The sequence below is a fragment of the Hordeum vulgare genome, chromosome 2H (genome assembly GCF_904849725.1).
Source record: "Hordeum vulgare subsp. vulgare chromosome 2H, MorexV3_pseudomolecules_assembly, whole genome shotgun sequence".
Classification (NCBI taxonomy): domain Eukaryota; kingdom Viridiplantae; phylum Streptophyta; class Magnoliopsida; order Poales; family Poaceae; genus Hordeum; species Hordeum vulgare.
In genome coordinates, this window is record NC_058519.1 from 242809239 (window position 1) to 242831337 (window position 22099).

Genomic DNA, 22099 nt, shown 5'->3' on the forward strand with positions numbered 1-22099 from the left:
GTTTCATCAGAATCCCGATGGACAAGACATTCGTCAAAGGTAAAACTAATCCAGCAAGGTCGCCCGACATGTCGACGATCCCGATAGGAGCCGCATATCTCGTTCTCAGGACACAACGGATTGTCCAAACTTCCGGTAGGCCAAACACACAGTAGCCCCTGGTAGCCACCGACGGTTGACAGGTTGGACCAACACTCATGCAGAGCACTGGCCCGAGGGTTGATTAATTACTCTACGGGTGCCGGCTTGTCCCTATGCATTTTTATTAGGTTATTAGGGAAATGTAGTACCAAAGTTGGGCCTTGCCAGACCAGTTTTAATCTAAGACAAATTATCAAGGGGGTCCACATAACAACCCCGATCGTGTTAGGATCACTCAATTATGGAATATAACCCCGGTAGCCGAAACTAAAGGGGCAAGGTGGTACAAAACACCAGGTTAGAAAGGCCGAGCATTCCACCTTTTACCAAGTATATAGGTGCATTAAATTAAATAGCATTAATATGGTGATATAACAAGGAACCCATGTTACCACATGGAAGCAAATGCACCTGCAACTAGCAACGCTAACACATGGCTAAGCAAGCGGTAACATAGACAATCATTGGTTTGCTAGGTTGTGAACAGGTTGAAGGTTTTCATGGCAATGTTGAGAGGCTGACATTTAACAGGTGGTAGGCAGCGAGACATAGCGAAAGAAACAAGATAACTAGCATGGCAATGATAGTAATGGTATTAAGGGAAATGGTCATCGTGCCTAAGATCCCGCTTGGAAGAAGAATGACTCCGTGAAGCAGACGAACCGATGTAGTCGAACGGGTCCTCACTTTCCGACACGTTTGCGGAACTCTATCGAGACGAAGCAAACAGGGAACAAGCATCAACACAGATATTCACCATGGCACATACACGACAAGACGCAATCCACATATGATGCATGATCAGTTGAATATATGCAAGACACAACATGTCAATTCACAACAATCAAACACTACACATTAAGTGAAGTTCAATATGCAACGACTTGCATATTGACGAAACTCCACATACGAATTATTTAGTTCACTCTTGTTTAGGTACACAACAATATTAAATGTTGTTAAACATGGCGAGAGGTGAAGCGGAATAAAACTACCTATCTAGGCATTTTAAATGAGGTTAGCAACGACATATAGCATCTCTGAGATGACCCCAAACGTTAATTTATAATTCTATCCAGATCTGAACTAACACGTTTTAATATTTTTTTAAACAGAAAAATAAAGTGGTTCACGTGATTCTACGCGTCGTTCTAGTCCATTTACATATATGGAACATCTCGAATGGAGCTACGATTCATAAGGTATGATCACCGCAAGATATGATGGCATGAATGCAATATGTATGCAATGACAGTCACAAGCATCACAAAACATACAAACAGCAAGATATTATGAAACTACACAAGATGCTAGGCAAGTTTCATATACGACATGATCAAAACAGAGCAACGGTTCAACAACTACAAGCTAAACAAGAAATAGCTACAATCTGCCCAAAAGAGCAACATGGCATTTCTACACCCCCAAACAACAAGCTACATGATTCTAAAATGCTCAAACAAGACATGAGGCCGTAGTGATCAAGTTGCACAACAACACCCTACTAAATACAACTAGCATGGAAGCATGGATAACTAGGAAAAGAACTCACAAAATAGCATCTCACACACAGTTTCAGTCTTAGTGAAAATAACACTGTTGACAGTGCAGTTTTCGATCTGAAGGCATATTGGCAGCAGTAATACTATATGCTACAGGTCACCGAATGGTATGAAAATTTAAATCATGCTAGAGAATATTAAGGACTAAAAATAACTCCATTGAACGAACATCAAAGGAGTTGTAGATCACTAGCAAAACTCATGGCAAGACAGTAACAAAATACTACAGATTTCAGACTTAGAAATATTTCAGCATCTCCAAATCAGCATTATTATTCTAGCATGTTGACAACAAGAAAACAAAACCTAAACATGGATTTCTAAAGCAACCAAAATTACCAGGGGCTAGCATGCATATCCAAGGGCATATCTCTAGTTCACAACTCATGCATATCATGCACGGAATAAATCCCGCAAAATAAACAAGGGGGCAACATGGCAAAATATCATGCACACTAACTTACTCAAAGGCAAAACTAAATGCACGGTTAAATTCTATGGATTTTTCTACCCAGAAAACATATATAATATGTGGGTTTGAAAAATAAAACTAGCGCCACACATATATGCGAGAATATGTCCTAAACACGGCATAGCAAACAAGCTACGGAACCTACATGCACAAATGCAAACAACTACTCTAAAATACATGGAAAAGGGTCCCAAACAACATGAAAATTTTAACTATGGTATTTAAACAATCCGAATGCACACGAAAATAAATATGGGATATCTAACATATTAGGACCACACGCAAAACTAGGCAAACAGCGGGTCAAACTACTTCAAAAATGCATGCAAGTGGAAAAATAACGTTCTACGCGAAAAACTACACACAAGGTACATATACAAATACATCGCGATCCGATACATGGTTAATTATCTACGAGCATTTGAAATATGCTCCTATTCGGAAAATACTAAATCGCCGGAATAAATAATATCCATTGGGCCGAAACAGGGCGCGCACCACTTAGCTATCTTGCGCCACAGGCGAGGAATAGAGGGGCATGGGATGAGAGAGAGCAGTGGCTTGCTAGGGTTAGGTACGCAAATCGAGGATGAGATGGGATTTGCTGTCTATTTATAGACACGGGGCTAGGGTTATCCGAATATGGCTCTGTTTTGGACCATGGGATCGCGATCGGACGGCCACGGACGCGGGAATGGCTAGGTGGGGCTATGTAGAGTGGCCAGCCGGAGAATAGAGCGAAAACGGGCAACCAGGCAATGACTTTTAAAACAGCGAAAAGACGTCCGGCGATAAACCGAAGACTGTGCCTCTACGGTCAACAGTTAGGGTAACAGACGGACTCCGATTGCGATGAAAATTGGTAGGCAGCCTACCTATATCTAAATAAGATCGCACGCCAAGTTTCAACCCAATCGGAGAAAAAATTATACACACTTTTAAAACAGGGTTTTGACGATGCCAAGAGCGTGTGCTTGTGTGGTAGGTCTCAAAACGGGCAACGACAAACACGGACAGAACCGGCAAGTACTAACGGATGCAAGTTTGAAAACTGGCGGCAACGGAGTGCCGATGCAATGCAAATGATGCATATGATGCGATGATGATTCGACAATTAAAATAATCACACGGCATCAACGAAATAAAAGGGGAATCTTTTGGAGCGTCGGTCTCGGGCTGTCACAAAACGGGTAAACACCTGCAGTAGTGGGGTTTTACGCCTAATTATATGGTGTGGAATTTTCATGGCGAGTCTGACCAACGTGCCAGAGCCGAGGTGATTCGTCGTCGCACCAACGAGCATGGTACCGGGATCGAAGACATGGTGCAAGACTTTGATAATGCTCGGGATTCGGACGATGAGATGGAGGAATCTGCAAAGGACTTCTATGAAATGTTGGAGTCCTTAGAACGTCGTCTCCACGAGAAGACTGAGATTTGTCAGCTAGATGCCATCGCGCAAGTATTGTCTCTGAAGGCTCAATTCAACCAAGGCAGAGAATGCTACGACGTGATGATGACGATATTTGGATGCTTTCTACCCAAATGCCATGTACTGCCTGCAAACCTGTACCAGTCAGAGAAAATCCTCCGTGTACTTAAGATGGCCTATGAGAAGATACATGCGTGTGAGAATGGATGTGCCTTAGTTAGGCTTGAGTATGGGGCCTTGAACTATTGCCCCATTTGCAATTATTCCAGGTATATTGTGGTAGACAACGGTACGGGTGAGAAGAATCTGACCAAAATCCCCATTAGTGTTCTTCGGTATCTGCCAATCGTACCAAGACTTCAACGCCTTTTCATGGTCAAAGAGACGGTGAGACAGATGACATGGCAGAAATTGGGCAAAAGAACCGAACTAGATGCGGATGGGAACAAGATGCTGGTACACACTTTAGATGGTTTTGTGCGGAGGCACTTCGATACATTACATAAGGATAAATCGGAAGATCGAAGGCATCCTAGAGTTGCCATCAGCACGGATGGGTTCAATGTGTATGGTATGACGGCAGCACAATACAGTTGTTGGCCTGTATTTGTCATTCCACTCAATTTCCCACCCGGAGAGATTATGAAAAGAAAGAACATTTTCCTAACGTTGATAATTCCAGGGCCCAACTATCCGGGGAAGAATATGAATGTGTACATGCAGCGCTTCAGGATGAGTTGCAAGAAGCCTGGGATAATGGGATCAAGACCTACGACACCGCTACCAAAACAAATTTCAAAATGCATGTGTGGTACATGTACTCGACGCATGATTATCCGGCGTTTGCTCTATTCGCTGGCTGGTGTGTGCATGGAAGGTTCCCGTGCACCACATGCAAGGCAGCTCTTCAGTTCCGTTGGCTGCAGGCTGGTCGCAAGTATTCTTCCTTTTACATGCATAGACAGTTCCTGGATCCTGACCTTAAGTTCAGAAAAGACAAGAATAATTTCATCACAGGTAGAGTTGTCAAAAACACTACACCAGCTGCGTTGACAGGCCAACAGACCCTTGATCAGTTAAACGCTCTCGAGCCTGATCGTTTGCATCCAGGGTACTTCAAAGGGTATAATATGGAACACGCCTGGACTCACAAGTCATGCTTATAGGATCTGCCTTACTTCAAAGACCTCTTTGCCCAGACCACATCGATGTGAGGCACACTTAATAGAATATTGCGGAGGCCATTTTTGGTACATTGTTTGACATAGAGTGGAAGTCAACAGATAATCGACGTGGAGGCTCTATGTGATAGACCGTTACAAAGCTTGCGACAACGTAAAAGAAAGCAAAGCATAGCGAAGCCAAAGGCATGGTTCAATCTTGAAAGGCCAGCTATGAGGGAAATGCTATTGTGGGTGAAAATGCGGTTGATGTTCCCCGATGGGTATGCTGCGAATCTAAAGAGGGGAGCGGGTCTTGAGAAATTGAAATACTTGGTCTCAAGAGTCATGACTGGCACATATGGATTGAGCGGGTAATGCCGGTGATGTTGCGTGGCTTTATCCATGAGGATGAATGGCTAGTACTAGCAGAGCTTAGCTATTTCTTCGGTTCTCTTTGTGCGAAAGAACTATCGCCTGGCGTGCTAGATGAAATGGAAGAGTTGGCGGCGGAGTTGATCTGCAAATTAGAAAAGATCTTTCACCGGGCTTCTTTAATCCAATGCAGCATTTAATTTTGCATCTCCCGACCGAGGCAAGATTGGGGGGGCGTTCAAAATCGATCGTGCTACTCAACTAAGAGGATGCAGAAAACGCTTCAAGCTAAGTGTAAAAATAAACGTAGAATTGAAGGATCGATGGCCGAAGCATTCATTACTCAGGAGGCGACAAACTTCGTGACAGCACACTACGAAGCAAAAAAATCTTCATTTGCATAACCCAAAGCCTCGGTACAATGATGGCGATCCAAAAAAAGGTCAATCCAACCTCAGCCTATTCAACGGGAAGCTCGCACCATCCGGTGCTTCGAAAGGGAAATCGTTGGATGTCGAAGAATGGCAGACCATTTCATTGTATATCTCCACCAACCTAACAGAAGTGTGGCCGTACATCAAGTAAGTTCTCGGTAAATTATTGTTCCGCAACTTCTAATTCCTTTGAGCTACTCTTATTCCCGGATATTTGATATAGTCGATACGTTGCCGAATTCTCGGATGGAGCGGTCATCGAAAAGGATTCCGTCGAAGAGTATGATCTTCTCGCAAAGCATGGAGGCGACTATCCCGGTTTCATCTCTTGGTTCAAACAAAGGGTAATTAATTACCATTAATGGGCCATTTGATTTCTTGTTCTAATTTGTGGGTAATGCATCCATTCTTTCGTATTAAACTTGTAGGTTGATCCAGAGTCTATGGACGCCGGGTTGAGAAAAGTTGCTAATGGTTTTGACTATAAGTTCCGTTCCTTTGACAAATACAACGTCAACGGGTATCACTTTCGTACCTGTGGCAAAGAGCTATCTATGACCGACCTAAACACTACAAATTGTTCTGTATCTCCTATCGGCGAAGGAGGCACCGAGTATTATGGAAGAGTTGAAACAATTTATGAACTTCTATTCTATGGTGAAAACCCACCGACCGTCGTAGTCTTCAAATGTTATTGGTTTGAGCCGAGGGAGACTAGAAGGACTCGGGTGCAGGCTGTTCGAGACTACTATACCTCGCGGAGTATTAGGAAGGAGAAGGCGAAGTGCCGCGATTCTAAGATGGAGAAGGAGCATTACATGAAGGTAATTACATATTATTAAGGCCTTGTAGTTAGTTTCCTTGATTTGATTCTTACGCGTTGCGCTCAAATTTCTCTTTATTAAATTAGGTCCCCCGAGATGGTGTGTGGATAAGATGGATTGTTGGGAGGCCTTGGTGGATCAGTGGTGCTCCGAAACATGGGAGGCCAGCCACAGATGTATGACCTATATGCCATGACCCATACTGCATCGTACAAGAAGGTCAAGTCATTCTCTGAGTCTAACCTTGAGCATGTAGAAAACTTCACCAACATCTCCTCCCACCACAAGCTCGTGAAGTATAGAGATAATGGGAAGGCGAGGAAACGGGACGACTTTAACCCGAGCGAGGGGCCTATTGATCCAGAGCTGGCGATGATAGCTGGCAACGGGAGGCCCCATGGCTCGATCGTCATTGGGACGGCCTTATACGTTGTCCTAGCACCCTCCTTAGATAACAGCTCGTCCACGGCCAGTCGAGCTCGCCATCGAGGTTAGTTTAATGAACTCAACTATCTTTCCGCATTATGTTGTGCGTGGGAACCAATAAGATTACAATGCTAACAATGAGTTGTGTTGCAGGCTGCTATTCTGAAAGAGAGAGAGGCAATGCAGGCACTTTTGGCGGAGAAGGATAAGGAGATGAAGGAGCTGGAGGAGAGGACTGCTGCATTGGTGGAGGCGGAGAGGGCACGGAATGATGCGTCTAGCAGGGCCATGTACGAGCTCTTCATGGTAAGTTTCTTATTCATATTATTTCAAATATTGCATTTTAATGTCCGTTTCATTAATAACTAAAAAGTTTGACTTGTCGAAACCAAATGTAAAGTCTATGTGCGAGAAGACCGGCCACGTCCCTACGGCGATGACAATCATTAACATGGCTGGGACGGTGAGTTTAATTTCAATGAAGTGATCTCAAGAGTGTCATCATGCTAATGACACATTGCAAATGACGTTTGGTGTAGAATATCTCCCAAAACGCATCGCACGACCCTTCTACAATGGAGCCTTCTCTAGGTGAAACAAGCCAGAACAACCGTGCTTCACCGTCGTGATGACGATAATGGTATGTTATTTCTAGTGTTTTGCTTAACAACTGCATAATGGTCGAATATGGCTTCCACCTAAATGACATATTTAATAAAAAATGACCTATACTTACCTAAGTTCTCTTCTAAATGACATAATAAGGCTATGTAGCTCCAAAATGACCTATTCCACCTAACTTAGCTATTAAATAGCCTATAATTAGCTTAGCTAGCTCCAAAATTCCATAATAATCATAGTTGGATACAAAATGACATATTTTACCCAAGTTACCTCTAGAATGGCCTATACTTAGCTTGGCTTACACCTAAATGACATAATTAGCTTAGTTAGCTCCAAAATGGCCTATTTAACAAAAATGACCTATACTTAGCTAATTATCCTCCAAAATGACATAATTAGCTCCAAAAAGGCATAATTAGCTAATTTATCTCGAAGAAAAGGACAAGAGGAGAAGAAAGAGGAAAAATGGAAAGAAGGAAGAAGAAGAAGAGAAGAAGAAGGAGAAGGAGGAGAAGAAGGAGAAGGAGCCCTCCTTCTTCTTCTCTCCTCCTTCTTCTTCTGCTTCTTCTTCTCCTCTTCTTTTCTTCTTCTTCTCCTCTTCCTTCTCCTTCTCCTTCTCCTCCTCCTCCTCCTTCTTCTTCTTATTTTTCTTCTCCTTCTTCTTCTCTTCTTGCTTCTTCTCTTTCTTCTTCTACGTAGCTTATTTTCCCCAACAAAGACATACTTAGCTAATTATCCTCCAAAATGACATAATTAGCTTAGTTACGTAAAAACATCATAAGAACCTTGGTTAGCTCATTAAAATGACTAATTTAGCTCCAAAATGACATAATAAGCTCAAAATGGCATAAGAACCTTGGTTAGCTCATGAACATTATATACTTAGCTTGTTTTCCTCTAAAATGACATAATTAGCCCATTTAGCTCCAAAAAGACATACTTAGCTAATAATCAGCTATTAAATAGCCTATAATTAGCTTAGCTAGCTCCAAAATGCCTTAATAATCATAGTTGGCTCCAAAATAACATATTTTACCCAAGTTAGGTCTAGAATGGCCTGTAATTAACTTGGCTTCCACGTAAATGACATAATTAGCTTAGTTAGCTCCAAAATGGCCTATTTAATAAAAAATTACCTATACTTATCTATGTTCTCTTCTAAATGACATAATAAGGCTATGTAGCTCCAAAATGACCTATTCCACCTAACTTAGCTATTAAATAGCCTATAATTAGTTTAGCTACCTCTAGAATGCCTTAATAATCATAGTTGGGTCCAAATGACATATTCTACCCAAGTTAGCTCTAGAATGGCCTATACTTAGCTTGGCTTCCACCTAAATGACATAAATAGCTTACTTAGATCCAAAATGGCCTATTTAATAAAAAATGACCAATACTTACCTAAGTTCATTTGTAAATGACATAATAAGGCTATGCAGCTCCAAGATGACATATTCCACCGAACTTAACTATTAAATGGTCGATAATTATCTTAGCTAGCTCCAAAATGGCTTAATAGTCATAGTTGGCTCCAAAATGACATATTTTACCCAAGTTAGCTCTAGAATGGCCTATACTTAGCTTGGCTTCCACCTAAATGAGATAATTAACTTACTTAGCTCCAAAACGGCGTATTTAATTAAAAAATGACCTATACTTAGCTATTATCCTCCAAACCGACATAATTAGCTCCAAAAAGGCATAATTAGCTAATTTAGATCGAAGAAGAGTACAAGAGCACAAGAAACAGGAAAAATGAAAAGAAGGAAGAAGAAGAAGAAGAGAAGAAGAAGGAGAAGAAGAAGGAGAAGGAGGAGAGAAGAAGAAGGAGGGCTCCTTCTCCTTCTTTTCCTCCTTCTCCTTCTTCTTCTGTTCTTCTTCTCTTCTTCTTTTCTTCTTCTTCTCCTCTTCCTTCTCGTTCTCGTTCTCCTCCTCCTCCTCCTTCTTCTTCTTCTTCTTCTTTTTCTTCTCCTTCTTCTTCTCTTCTTGTTTCTTCTCTTTCTTCTTCTACGTATCTTATTTTCCCCAACAAAGACATACTTAGCTAATTATCCTCCAAAATGACATAATTAGCTTAGTTAGGTCAAAACATCATAAGAACCTTGGTAAGCTCATTAAAATGACTAATTTAGCTCCAAAATGACATAATAAGCTCAAAATGGCATAAGAACCTTGGTTAGCTCATGAACATTATATACTTAGCTTGTTTTCCTCTAAAATGACATAATTAGCCCACTTAGCTCCAAAAAGACATACTTAGCTAATAATCAGCTATTAAATAGACTATACTTAGCTTAGGTAGCTCCAAAATGCCTTAATAATCATAGTTGGTTCCAAAATAACATATTTTACCCAAGTTAGCTCTAGAATGGCCTATAATTAGCTTGGCTTCCACGTAAATGACATAATTAGCTTAGTTAGCTCCAAAATGGCCTATTTAATAAAAAAATGACCTATACTTACCTAAGTTATCTTCTAAATGACATAATAAGGCTATGTAGCTCCAAAATGACCTATTCCACCTAACTTAGCTATTAAATAGCCTATAATTAGTTTAGCTACCTCCAAAATGCCTTAATAATCATAGTTGGCTCCGAATGACATATTCTACCCAAATTAGCTCTAAAATGGCCTATACTTAGCTTGGCTTCCACCTAAATGACATAATTAGCTTAGTTAGCTCCAAAATGGCCTATTTAATAAAAAATGACCTATACTTACCTAAGTTCTCTTGTAAATGACATAATAAGGCTATGTGGCTCCAAGATGACCTATTCCACCGAACTAGCTATTGAATGGCCTATAATTAGCTTAGCTAGCTCCAAAATGGCTTAATAGTCATAGTTGGGTCCAAAATGACATATTTTACCCAAGTTAGCTCTAGAATGGCCTATACTTATCTTGCTTCCACCTAAATGACATAATTAACTTAGTTAGCTCCAAAACGGCCTATTTAATAAAAAATGACCTATACTTAGCTAATTATCCTCCAAAATGACATAATTAGCTCCAAAAAGGCATAATTAGCTAATTTAGATCGAAGAAGAGGACAAGAGGAGAAGAAAGAGGAAACGTGAAAAGAAGGAAGAAGAAGAAGAGAAGAAGAAGGAGAAGAAGAAGGAGAAGGAGGAGAGAAGAAGAAGGAGGGCTCTTTCTCCTTCTTCTCCTCCTTCTCCTTCTTCTTCTCTTCTTCTTTTCTTCTTCTTCTCCTCTTCCTTCTCGTTCTCCTTCTCCTCCTCCTCCTCCTCCTTCTTATTCTTATTCTTCTCCTTCTTCTCTTCTTGCTTCTTCTCTTTCTTCTTCTAAGTAGCTTATTTTCCCCAACAAAGACATACTTAGCAAATTATCCTCCAAAATGACATAATTAGCTTAGTTAGGTAAAAACATCATAAGAACCTTTGTTATCTCATTAAAATGACTAATTTAGCTCCAAAATGATATAATAAGCTCAAAATGCATAAGAACCTTGGTTAGCTCATGAACATTATATGCTTAGCTTGTTTTCCTCTAAAATAACATAATTAGCCCATTTAGCTCCAAAAAGACATACTTAGCTAATAATCAGCTATTAAATAGCCTATAATTAGCTTAGGTAGCTCCAAAATGCCTTAATAATCATAGTTGGCTCCAAAATAACATATTTTACCCAAGTTAGCTCTAGAATGGCCTATAATTAGCTTGGCTTCCACGTAAATGACATAATTAGCTTAGTTAGCTCCAAAATAGGCTATTTAATAAAAAATGACCTATACTTAGCTAAGTTATGTTCTAAATGATATAATAAGGCTACGTAGCTCCAAAATGACCTATTCCACCTAACTTAGCTATTAAATATCCTACAATTAGCATAGCTAGCTCCAAAATGCCTTAATAATCATAGTTGGCTCCAAAATGACATATTCTACCCAAGTTAGCTCTAAAATGGCCTATACTTAGCTTGGCTTTCACCTAAATGACATAAATAGCTTAATTAGCTCCAAAATGGCCTATTTAATAAAAAGTGACCTATACGTACCTAAGTTCTCTTCTAAATGACATAATAAGGCTATGCAGCTCCAAGATGACCTATTCCACCTAACTTAGCTATTAAAAGGCATATAATTAGCTTAGCTAGCTCCAAAATGGCTTAATAATCATAGTTGGCTCCACAATGGCATATTTTACCCAAGTTAGCTCTAGAATGGCCTATAATTAGCTTGACTTCCACCTAAATGACATAATTAGATCACTGAGCTCCAAAACGGCCTATTTGATAAAAAATGACCTATACTTACCTAAGTTCTCTTCTAAATGACATAATAAGGTTATGTAGCTCCAACATGACCTATTCCACCTTCATTAGCTATTAAATGGCCTATAATTAGCTTAGCTAGCTCCAAAATGGCTTAATAGTCATAGTTGGCTCCAAAATGACATATTTTTCCCTAAGTTAGCTCTGGAATGGCCTATACTTAGCTAAGTTCTCCCCTAAATGACATAATAAGGCTATGTAGTTCCAAGATGACCTATTCCAGCTAACTTAGCTATTAAATGGCCTATAATTATCTTAGCTAGCTCCAAAATGGCTTAATAAGCATAGTTGGCTCCAAAATGACATATTTTCCCTAAGTAGCTCCAAAATGACATATACTTAGCTAAATTCTCTCCTAAATGACATAATAAGGCTATGTAGCTCCAAGATAACTTATTCCCCCTAACTTAGCTATTAAATGGCCTATAATTAGCAAAGTTCTCTCTGAAATGACCTATACTTCCCTTCTTCATCTAGTCTTCTTCTTCTAACTTTCTTATTTGCCATTTTGCAGATTACATTCACTTCTTCGGAAGCTTGGATTATATTGATGGAGTGCTTGAATGTGGTTTCTCCTACCATGGATCCACGGAAAACTTGGATTGAAACTATTGTAGTATATGGATATATATGAAACTTTGTATGCATGTATGAAACTAGGGTAATATATGGTTTGTTACGGATGCAACTGGCATAATATGTATGTATTATGGATGAAAGTTATTTTAATGTGGTTTTGAGTATGGAAACAAAACTATTTATGTCATATATATATACATATCCTCATTATTGTGACAATTATTCCTGACTTGTGTGAAAATTGCTGGATATTATAGACAATAAAATAAATAGGGGCTGTTTTGAGCCTTTGCCGTCCGCCCACCAATGGAAAAGGGCTTGCAGCACACGACAAAGGATCCACAACCTGGGCTAAAACACGCTGGAAGTGCCCCCGTTGCCGTCTGCCTCAAACATGAATGACAGCAAAGGGGGGACGGCAAACGACAAAAGAGGGAGGGGCAGACGGAAAAGGTGGAGGGAGAGAGGGGTTGGGTGCCCCCCTTTGAGGTCGGCCTCAAACATGGCTGACCGCAAAGGGGGGAGGGCAGACGACAAAGGGGGTAGGGGAGATGGCAAAGGACAGGCAGGCCAACAACCTGCAGTTAGCACTTAACGGGAGCGCCTTGCGGATCTGTCGTCCCATTTTCTTTGTTGTCTGCCCCCATGTCAAAGATTCTATGTTGTCCGCCTTCTGAAGCCAGACGGAAAAGAACCTCTTCACCGGATAAATCTTTACCGTCTAGTTTGTCGTCTGCTGACGGACGGCAAAGGCTTTGCCGTCCGCCATGGTAGACGTTAAAGTCTTAGATTCCTATAGTGAGATCTCCTCTAGAATCAGCGCTACTGCTATTGCACCCACTTAACAATATTGTTGGCTTGACAAAATGCACTTGTGCTACACGTGGCTATGGGCAACTTTTCACCCACACAGACTCCCTCTCCCCTTCCTCCCCCCTTTGCCTTCTCTCCTCCATTGTTGCCCTTCTTCTCTCTTCCTTTCCACTCTCTAAGTTACTTCTCCACCATTGTTGCCCTTCTTCTCTCTTCCTTCTACCTATCTTCTCTGCCCTTTAAGGCCTCCTCCACCCTAATTAATTCTTGTGCATAAATATTGCCTTCTAACTCTAGCTACCTTCCACACTTATTTGATTCTTCCTCCTTCCATACATATAGATCTAGCTAGCTAGGTCATCTCTCTCCCTCTCCCCTAGTTAGCTCGAGCCATCTCTCGTCACAACAACTAGATCCAGCTATTGATTTAGCCGTGCACAATCTCTCTCGGGATATATATAGGTGAGTAAAAAGTTGTCCATTTCAACAATGGAAGTATGTGTGTTTGCGATATCAAGGGATTTGTGTGAGTGACTAGAACACCGAAGATGTGATCCTATCCTTATTTTGGGCGCGAAGGCCTCAACGGGATAGAAACGCATCTTGTTGTATCACAAGAATGGATATCGATACAAGTACATTGACCTAAAAAGATGAGTAAAAGGAGTTGTCTTACACTATCCACAAGCTACATCAGAGTCACATAAGTACAATACATATAATCATAATGAAGAAGAGCAGGGTCCAACTACGGACAAAAACAAAGGATAAAAGAACGACGTCCATCCTTGCTATCCAAGACTGTCAGCCTGGAACCCATCCTAGATCGACGACGAAGAAGAAGAAACTCCAAATAGCACAATCAGCGTGCTCACATCAAAGTAACTCTTTACCTATACCTGCAAATGGTGTTGTAGTAATCTGTGAGCAACGGGCACTCAACAATCTAGACTAGCAAAGCTTAATGGGTGAGGTATGGTTAAGTGGTGAGGCTGCAGCAAGCGACTAAGCATTTATTTGAGGTGGCGAACTTACGAGTACAATAATGAGAGGGGGATAATCTACGCACAGCTGACGTGAACTACTAATGATCATGAACATCTACTTACGTAAGACATAAATCCACTCTGTCCTCGGTCAGAGAAGGAGCTCACGAAAGAGATAGTCATGGTTACGCACTCAATTGCAAGTTTTATTAAGCTTACTTCAAGTTATCTAGAAACGGATGTTAAACAAAGCTTCGATGTTGCCACATAACCGCAGGAACGACTATCCGAAAGATTTAACCCTACATGGGTTCTCCAACTAGTCCATCACAAACTACCACTCGTTGCGTCGGAATGACCTCTGTGAGAGAAAACGGTGATCTCCTCAGGTTCCTATTAGAAAATCTCAACCTCGAGATAACCCAAAGCATCCTCGGAATCCCTCACCCAAGACGCTCGAGAAAGGTAAAACAAGTCCACCAAGGCCGCCCGGCGTGTCCACAACCACGATAGGAGCCACGTATATCATTCTGAGGACACGACGGATGAGCAATACGTGCGGTGGCCGGATATAAATCCCCGGAGTTGCCCCGGGTGGCCCCCCAAGTGGCTCTATTTGGGACCAACACCAGCAGCGCTGGCCCCCTATATTATGTTGAATTACACCTCGCGTAGCGCTAACTCCCTATGCGTCACATTAATATAAGTATTATTATGTTGGGCAAATATATAACCAATGTTGGGCCTTTCCAAACGATCTTTATCCCAAAACGATAATCTAGGGGGTCCCCATAACAACCACACACATGTTAGGAGAGATTATTTATGGAACACAACAACAGTAGCCGAAACTATGGCGGCAAAGGTGGAACAAAACACCAGTCTAGAAGGTCAAGCCTTCCACCTTTTACCAAGTATATAGGGGCGTTAACTTAACTAACAATAATATGGTGATATGACAAGGAACCCATGTTATCACATGGAAGCAACTGCATCTGCAACTAGCAATGCTATCAAATGGTTAATCAAGCGATAACATAGCCAATCAGTGGTTTGCTAGGTTGTACAAAGGTTGAAGGTTTTCATGGCAATGTTGGGAGTCACATATTTAACACATGGTAGCCAGCGATACAAAAGGGTAGAAACGACATAACTATCATGGCAATGATTGTAGTGGTAACTAGGGAAATGATCATCTTGCCTAAGGTCCCGCTTGGAAGAAGAGCGACTCCATAAAGCAGACGAATCGATGTAGTCGAACAGATCCTCACATTCCGACACGCTTGTGGAACTCCATCGAGACTAAGCAACCGGAAATGAGAATCAACACATGATATTCAGCACAACAACTGCATGAAATGATGCACAATCAGTTAAGATGCATGTCCGTTTTAATTATGCAAGGCATGGCAATTCACAACTTCATACACTACACATTAAGTGAACCTCAATATGCAATGAGTTGCATATTGATGGAACTTCCCATATGAATTATTACTTCACTCACGTTTAGGTACCGACAATTTTAAAATGTTGTTCACATGGCAATAGGTGAAGCATGTGATTCTACACGTCATTCTAGTCGATTTACACATATAGAACATTGCTAACGGAGTATGATTAAAAGATACATGCAACACCAGATATGATGCCATGAATGCAACATGCATGCAATTTTATGAAAACATTGGCAAGAGGATATGAAGCATGTGTCACCATGGCGAAAGAAAGGGAACCATGACGGCAAAACGGAAACGATGCCATGGCAATGTTTCGGTCCCGATAATTCGACAAGATACCGGTGCAAAAGAATTGTGAGCGGTTGCGTGTCATGCCAAAGAATGATGGGTGATCCCGATTACTGGCTTCCCATGTGTTGGGGCATGACAAAACATGGACAATGTTCCTTGAGCGAAGTAGTTGTTCACGACACATCGTGCATGTCGTTGAAGTAGTCGTTCACTTCACGATCTTGGGGTTCCATGGCGACGGTAGAGGTACACTTGCTGAAAAGTTCTTTTGAATACAAGATCTTCAGGGATTGTCACCATTCGTAGTCGATGTAGTGGTACTTAGCATTTCGGTTGGTCGTCGAACACATCAACATTTGTCTGGGATCGCAGCCGTTCGAATAGTGGGCCTGGGAAGCCCAACCGTTAAACTTGGTCTCGTAGTTGTTTAAGCAGAGGATCATCATGAACAGAGCAACGACAATAGTTTAGCCCGTAGGGAAGTAGGAGGAACAAGATGCATGCATAGAGTCTGCGGTGGAGCTAGGAAGCAACAACTGGCCATAGCGACGGTAGCAGTGCCACGGAAGGCAGAGCTCAGCGGAGCTATGGGTCCACGCAAGGAGCAACACCGCATGAGTTGTTGCAACATATGGTGGTAGCTTTCCAGAGAGGAAGGGAGGCAAAGCAGCAAAGACCAGCACGAGAGCAACATGGAGTTGCTGGAGTCGTACGCCGACGGCCATGGCGTGGAGGAGGCCGGACCCGTGCGGGCTCTAGAGCTTTGTCCGACGATGCGAGGTAGCGCACGGGTCGCCGGCCGCGAGGAGGTGCAGCGGGGTCTGGCAGAATGGGCGGCAAAGACGAGGCATGGCGGTCGGTCGGGGCCGGCTCGTCGGCCCTTGCCAGAGGCGAAGCTCGCGAGGTAAATGGCGGCAATAGAAACATGGGAGGGGTCCCTGGCATGGGGTCGAGGCGAGGAAGGAGGAGCACGGGGAGATGGGATCCCAGCGGCGCGAGGAGGGGAAGGCACGCTGGCGGCCCTTGCTCGCTAGCCGGCGATAGGAGGTGGCAAGGTGTCGCCGGAGTGGGCTGCCATGGCAAACGAGCGAAGGGGAGGGACTAGCAGAGGAGCTGGATCGGGACAGGGGAGCTGGAGCTTCGGGCATGATGTGTGTGTGCACACTTGGCGATGGACGAGGGAAAGAGAGGTTGTGAGATGGGGATCGATAGAGAACTCTTGGCATTGGAGTGCGAATGTCTTTGTGGGTTTTCGGATAGGTGGTGGTGCGGTCGGGAGAGATGAGGGACATGGAGAGAAGTGGGGATCGGGGCTAGGAGCGACTGGGAGAGGCTAGGGTTTCAGTGGTCTTTAGGTGGGTGGGCCTCTCTCTCTCTCCCTTTTTATTTCTCTCTTTTTGTTTATTTGTTCACACAGAAATTTGAGAAAAAAGGAAAGAAGTGCTAGGGGTGGAATATTTCACAGAAGAAAAAATATACTCTTGGAGCCCTAGAAATATGCACAATTTATAAGGAACAGTTTTGGCAATTTTTAGAGACTGCAAATTTAAACAAGTTGAATTTATTGCAACTTCATTAAATCCATAGTCTAACCAAAACAATTCCAACAAGGCTAAAAATTGGAGGAGTGGGTCCTCACACTATTTAGGGGTTTTAGAAATAGAGTGAGCATTTTTCTGGTACAGGAAAAATGCCACTTGTAAAACATAAATAAAAGAAGAAGAAATGAAATTTGGCTTTTGAGAAATAAATGAAAGTGGTGAAAGGGCTTAAGGGAAAAGAAAGATCAAAGGGTCTGCTACAGAATCAGTTGCAAACACAAATAGGAAAAAAACAATCACCACAATATATGCAAGATGATGACATGATGCAAAATAAAAATAAAACACACTGCGAAAATGGAATAAAAGGGGAATCTTCTGGAGTGTCGTGCTCGAACTGTCACAACTCTCCTACACTAATGAGAGATCTCGCCCCGAGATCTAAGAATGAAAGGGGAAAGAGGAAGAGAAAGAGTAATAGGTAAATCTTAGTTGCTTCTTGACAAACGATTGGAACCAATGAATCTTGAAGGTTGCAAGGATATGAAGAATGATATGAGAAACAAGCAAGAATTCAAACAAAATTTCGGCATCACTTCGGTAGGAATTTGAGGACAAAAATTGATAAGATGGAAAGATCTTGCGAAGATTCACAACAAACCAACTAATAAAAAGATCATAGATTGAAGAGAGCAACATCACCACAACTCATGAACAAGAGAATAGAAACTAGATCTTTTAAAAGACTAGAATGAAGAAGAGAATGACCACTTCTATCACAATTGGCAAGCATCCTTGTAAGAAGAATTGAACAGAGTTGTTGGAAAACCAACAACAAAAAGAACAAGCTTGTAGTGGAATTATGAAAACCGACCCAAAATAATGAGGTGACAACCAGCCACTAACAGAAACAAGGATTGATTGGATGCAACAAGAAAGGCAAAACTTATTTCACTAAGAGGATACATTAAGAACTAGGATCAATGGTAATCACCATAATAGTCGCAATTTTTAGAAAAATATTTAGGTGAAATGTAAACCTAGATAAACCAATGAAGAAATCATGTGTTCAAAATATCTCAGGATCAAAGAATTTGGTGGGTTTGCATAATTTATTCTTGAAACAACTTCTCTTCGGGACTCCTCCACTAACAAGAATGCTATAACACCACCTTAAAGGATAACAAAGGAAGAATTGCACTTTGAAATGCAAGAGAAAGGATACTTTAGGTTATCTAACAAGAATCTTGAAGAACTCATTGAGAATGAAGAGGTAATGATCCGCCTAACAGAAAACTTCAACAAGGCACCTGAATAATTGAGAGACGAATGGAGAGACAACAATTGAGAAGAATTTGAGCATGAAGATGAAAGCTGAGAACAAAGAAATCTTCTGAAATGATGGCCTTCGGAGGATCAAGAAATGAAACAACACTGAAATGTACCGGATAGATATGTAAGGAATTACTCATGGTTGAAAACAATTCAAGATGATAACACAAACCTGAAATGATGAATATTCAATAGAATGGACCAAGATTTGAGATAAACACTCCTTGGGTCTTCCAAGGAGAGAATGAAGATGGGAACACCACCAAAATTAGTGAGACACTCCAGAATGATGAACAAGGAAAAGTTGAGCCAATGATGAGAATACTTTGAAGCAATCTTGGAGAAGGAATATGACTGATGAAATTCATACTTATGTTATAATTGAAAAGAATTAGAGTAAGATAAGATCTTGGGAAAAACCTGGGAGTTATGGGCCCACTCAAAAGAAACCACAGTTGAAAATACTGTTGAGAAAGATAAATACTGCACCGGTACAATGAAAACTTAATGAGCCGAGAACCTCTAAATAATTGAACGGATTAAAAACAAGAAACTCCTGAAATATCTTCAGCACTCCGGGTAGAAAAGAGAGAGATGAATAACAAGAGATGCGTGAATGAGAATACACTGCAAAAGAGAATAAGAATGAAAATAATAAACTCGGAACTGCTGAGAATCTTCACAAGGAATCAGCAGAAACAATGTGGAAGAAAAGAGAGCGGAAGCAACACTGAAAAGAAAGGCACTCAGATGAAATCCAATCACTGAAGCAAAGGGCGGGAGGGTGGTGTGACATCCTCAGCTTTTTCTACAGTGTCGAATGTAATTAAGCTACTGTAAACTTATGCAATGAATGCCACGTCACCGTAAATTATATCGTTGATCTCGCGTTAGTTGAAACCGAGTAAAAATTCGAAGTTTAAAAATAAGTCGAACAAGAAAAGTTTTATATTGTAAAATAAAAATGTCGGGAGAGTTATAAACTTTCCGTAATGAATTATAAAAGTGAACATGGCATTGTTAAAATTATTATAATCACTATATATTTAAAACAGGAGCTATGTATAAAAAAAGTAATTTAAAGAAAAGTCCCTGGCCCAACTGGGGCAAAGTGGCCCAGCCGGCCAGGCCCCCCAATCCAGCCCACTCCACCAGTGGGGGTATAATGCCCCCCTGAACCCTAGCGTCGGCCCCTGCCTCCCATTCCCTCCTACCGCCGCCGCTAGTTGGGACGAGGGAGACCCCCTCGCCCTACCTACCCCGCCTCGCTCATCAGCCCTCCCCTCAACACCTACTCCTCGTCGTCCCGTCCCTCGCTCCCACCTACCGCGCCCCCTGGCCAGCTACCCCCTCGCTCCCTCCAACCAATCGCGCGGCGCCACCCCTTCTCCTACCACCAGCGTCGTTGTCTCCCACCATCAGCACGCTGGCCACCTCCCAAGCGCCCCACCTCGCGCCGGCCTCCACCCCGCATAGACACCCACACTGACCCCTCCTCTCGTGGCGGCCTCCCTCTCCTTAGCGCCGCCGCCCCTGCCTTCCCGTCCCGGCGGCCGTCCGGCGGCCGCCTCGCCTGCTCCGGGCCGGATCCGGTCGGCCCTGTCCTTCACCTCCGCCGGGAATCCTCCTCCAACGTCGCCACCACCACCGGGAACTCCTCCTTGCCAGAACCGCGCCGACTCCCCTTGCACTCCGGCTACTCCAGACCTTCATGTCAACGCCGGTGAGCTCCGGGCCTCGACCATCCTCTCCTCCTCCCTCTCCCGGTTCCATTCCGGCAATCACCACCGTGTTCCAGCGCCGTTGAGTTCCGAGAGGTGGAGGTGAAGTTTCTCTTTCTCTGTTGAAAGAGAGTTAAGAGAGAGAGAGATGTTCAGAAAGAGAGGTTGGAGATGAGAGAAAGAAGAAATGAAAAAAATGAAATATGTATTTTGCATGTATTATGTGTATGTATGTATGATGTATGTATGTGTATATGTATATATACATGTATGTAAAAAGAATACATTATGTGTATGAACATGTGTATGTGTGTTTTGTGTGTATGTGGCCAATGCCACTTACCGGTGGGGCCAATACCCCTCACTCCCACTGACAGGGAGGCCCCACACACACTGTTAAAACATAAAAATAAAATATATGTTTTTATTAAATAAATAAATAATTAGATATATTATTTAACTAATTAGTTAATTAAGTAATAGATTATTTAGATAATCTGTTAATTAGGATAATTAAATTATCCTATTAGAGTATGACACGTGGGTCCCCCACTAAATTAACCTGATTAATCAATATTAAATGTAATTAAAAAAATGAGTCTATGACGCACGGGACCCACTGGTCAGTTGAGCAGTCAACTCCTTATGTCAGCGTGACATCATGCTGATATCATAATTGCATTTAATCAAATTAATTAAATCCGTTTTTAATTCCTAAATATTGAATAAAACTTTAAAAGTTAATATAAAATAATCCGTAAGTCAGATCAAAATATTTTCAACACGAAAGTTGATCAGCAGAACGAGACGAACCTGGATACACGGTCCATTCGTGTGTCACGTGTCCCTAGCATAGCAAACGTGGAACTTTTCCATTGTTTTCAATCTGACCGGTAGTAGCCTGGGACCCGGGAAATATCGCTAGATATTCTTCCGACCCGTCTGCGACATATGTTGTTGCGTTAGCTCATGCCTACTCTGCATTTTGCCATGTCATGCTTAGTGTTGCACCTGTTTGTATTATTTATTGTTTCTCCCCCCTCTTCTTACGGTAGATCCCGAGACTGACGCTGCTGCTGGGTACATCTACAGCCCTGCCGACCAGCCTTTTGTCGTAGAGCAGCAAGGCAAGGAAACCCCCTCCATCATCCCTATATCGCCTATGTCTTTCTCCCTCATGCTTGCATTAGTATTTTGCTACTTTTGTAGTTATCTCCTATATCTGATGCATAGCCTATTTTTGATGAACTGTTACTTTAGTAATGTACATTAATCTGCTTAGTATAGGTGGAGCAGTCATCCCTTCTGACCCCGTAATTCAGTTGCCCCGCTTTGTTTTCAAATCTCTATCCTATATCGATGAGCCAGACCCGACACAACACTTACACCCCCTTAGTAGTGCGACGCTACGGAGATAATATCGGGTACCGAGGGTGACACCTCATGAAGTACTCCTGATGATATCTGTGTAGTACAGCTAGTCGGTCATAGTTATCGAGGGTGATTCCTCTTTCACCATTCCCGACGATGCCTCAGTCGTGCAACCCCTCAAGTGTGGGACCCTCGAGGGTGATTCCTCTAAGTCCACCTTGACGGATTACATCATTCGAAATCCAACAAGGGTGATACCTC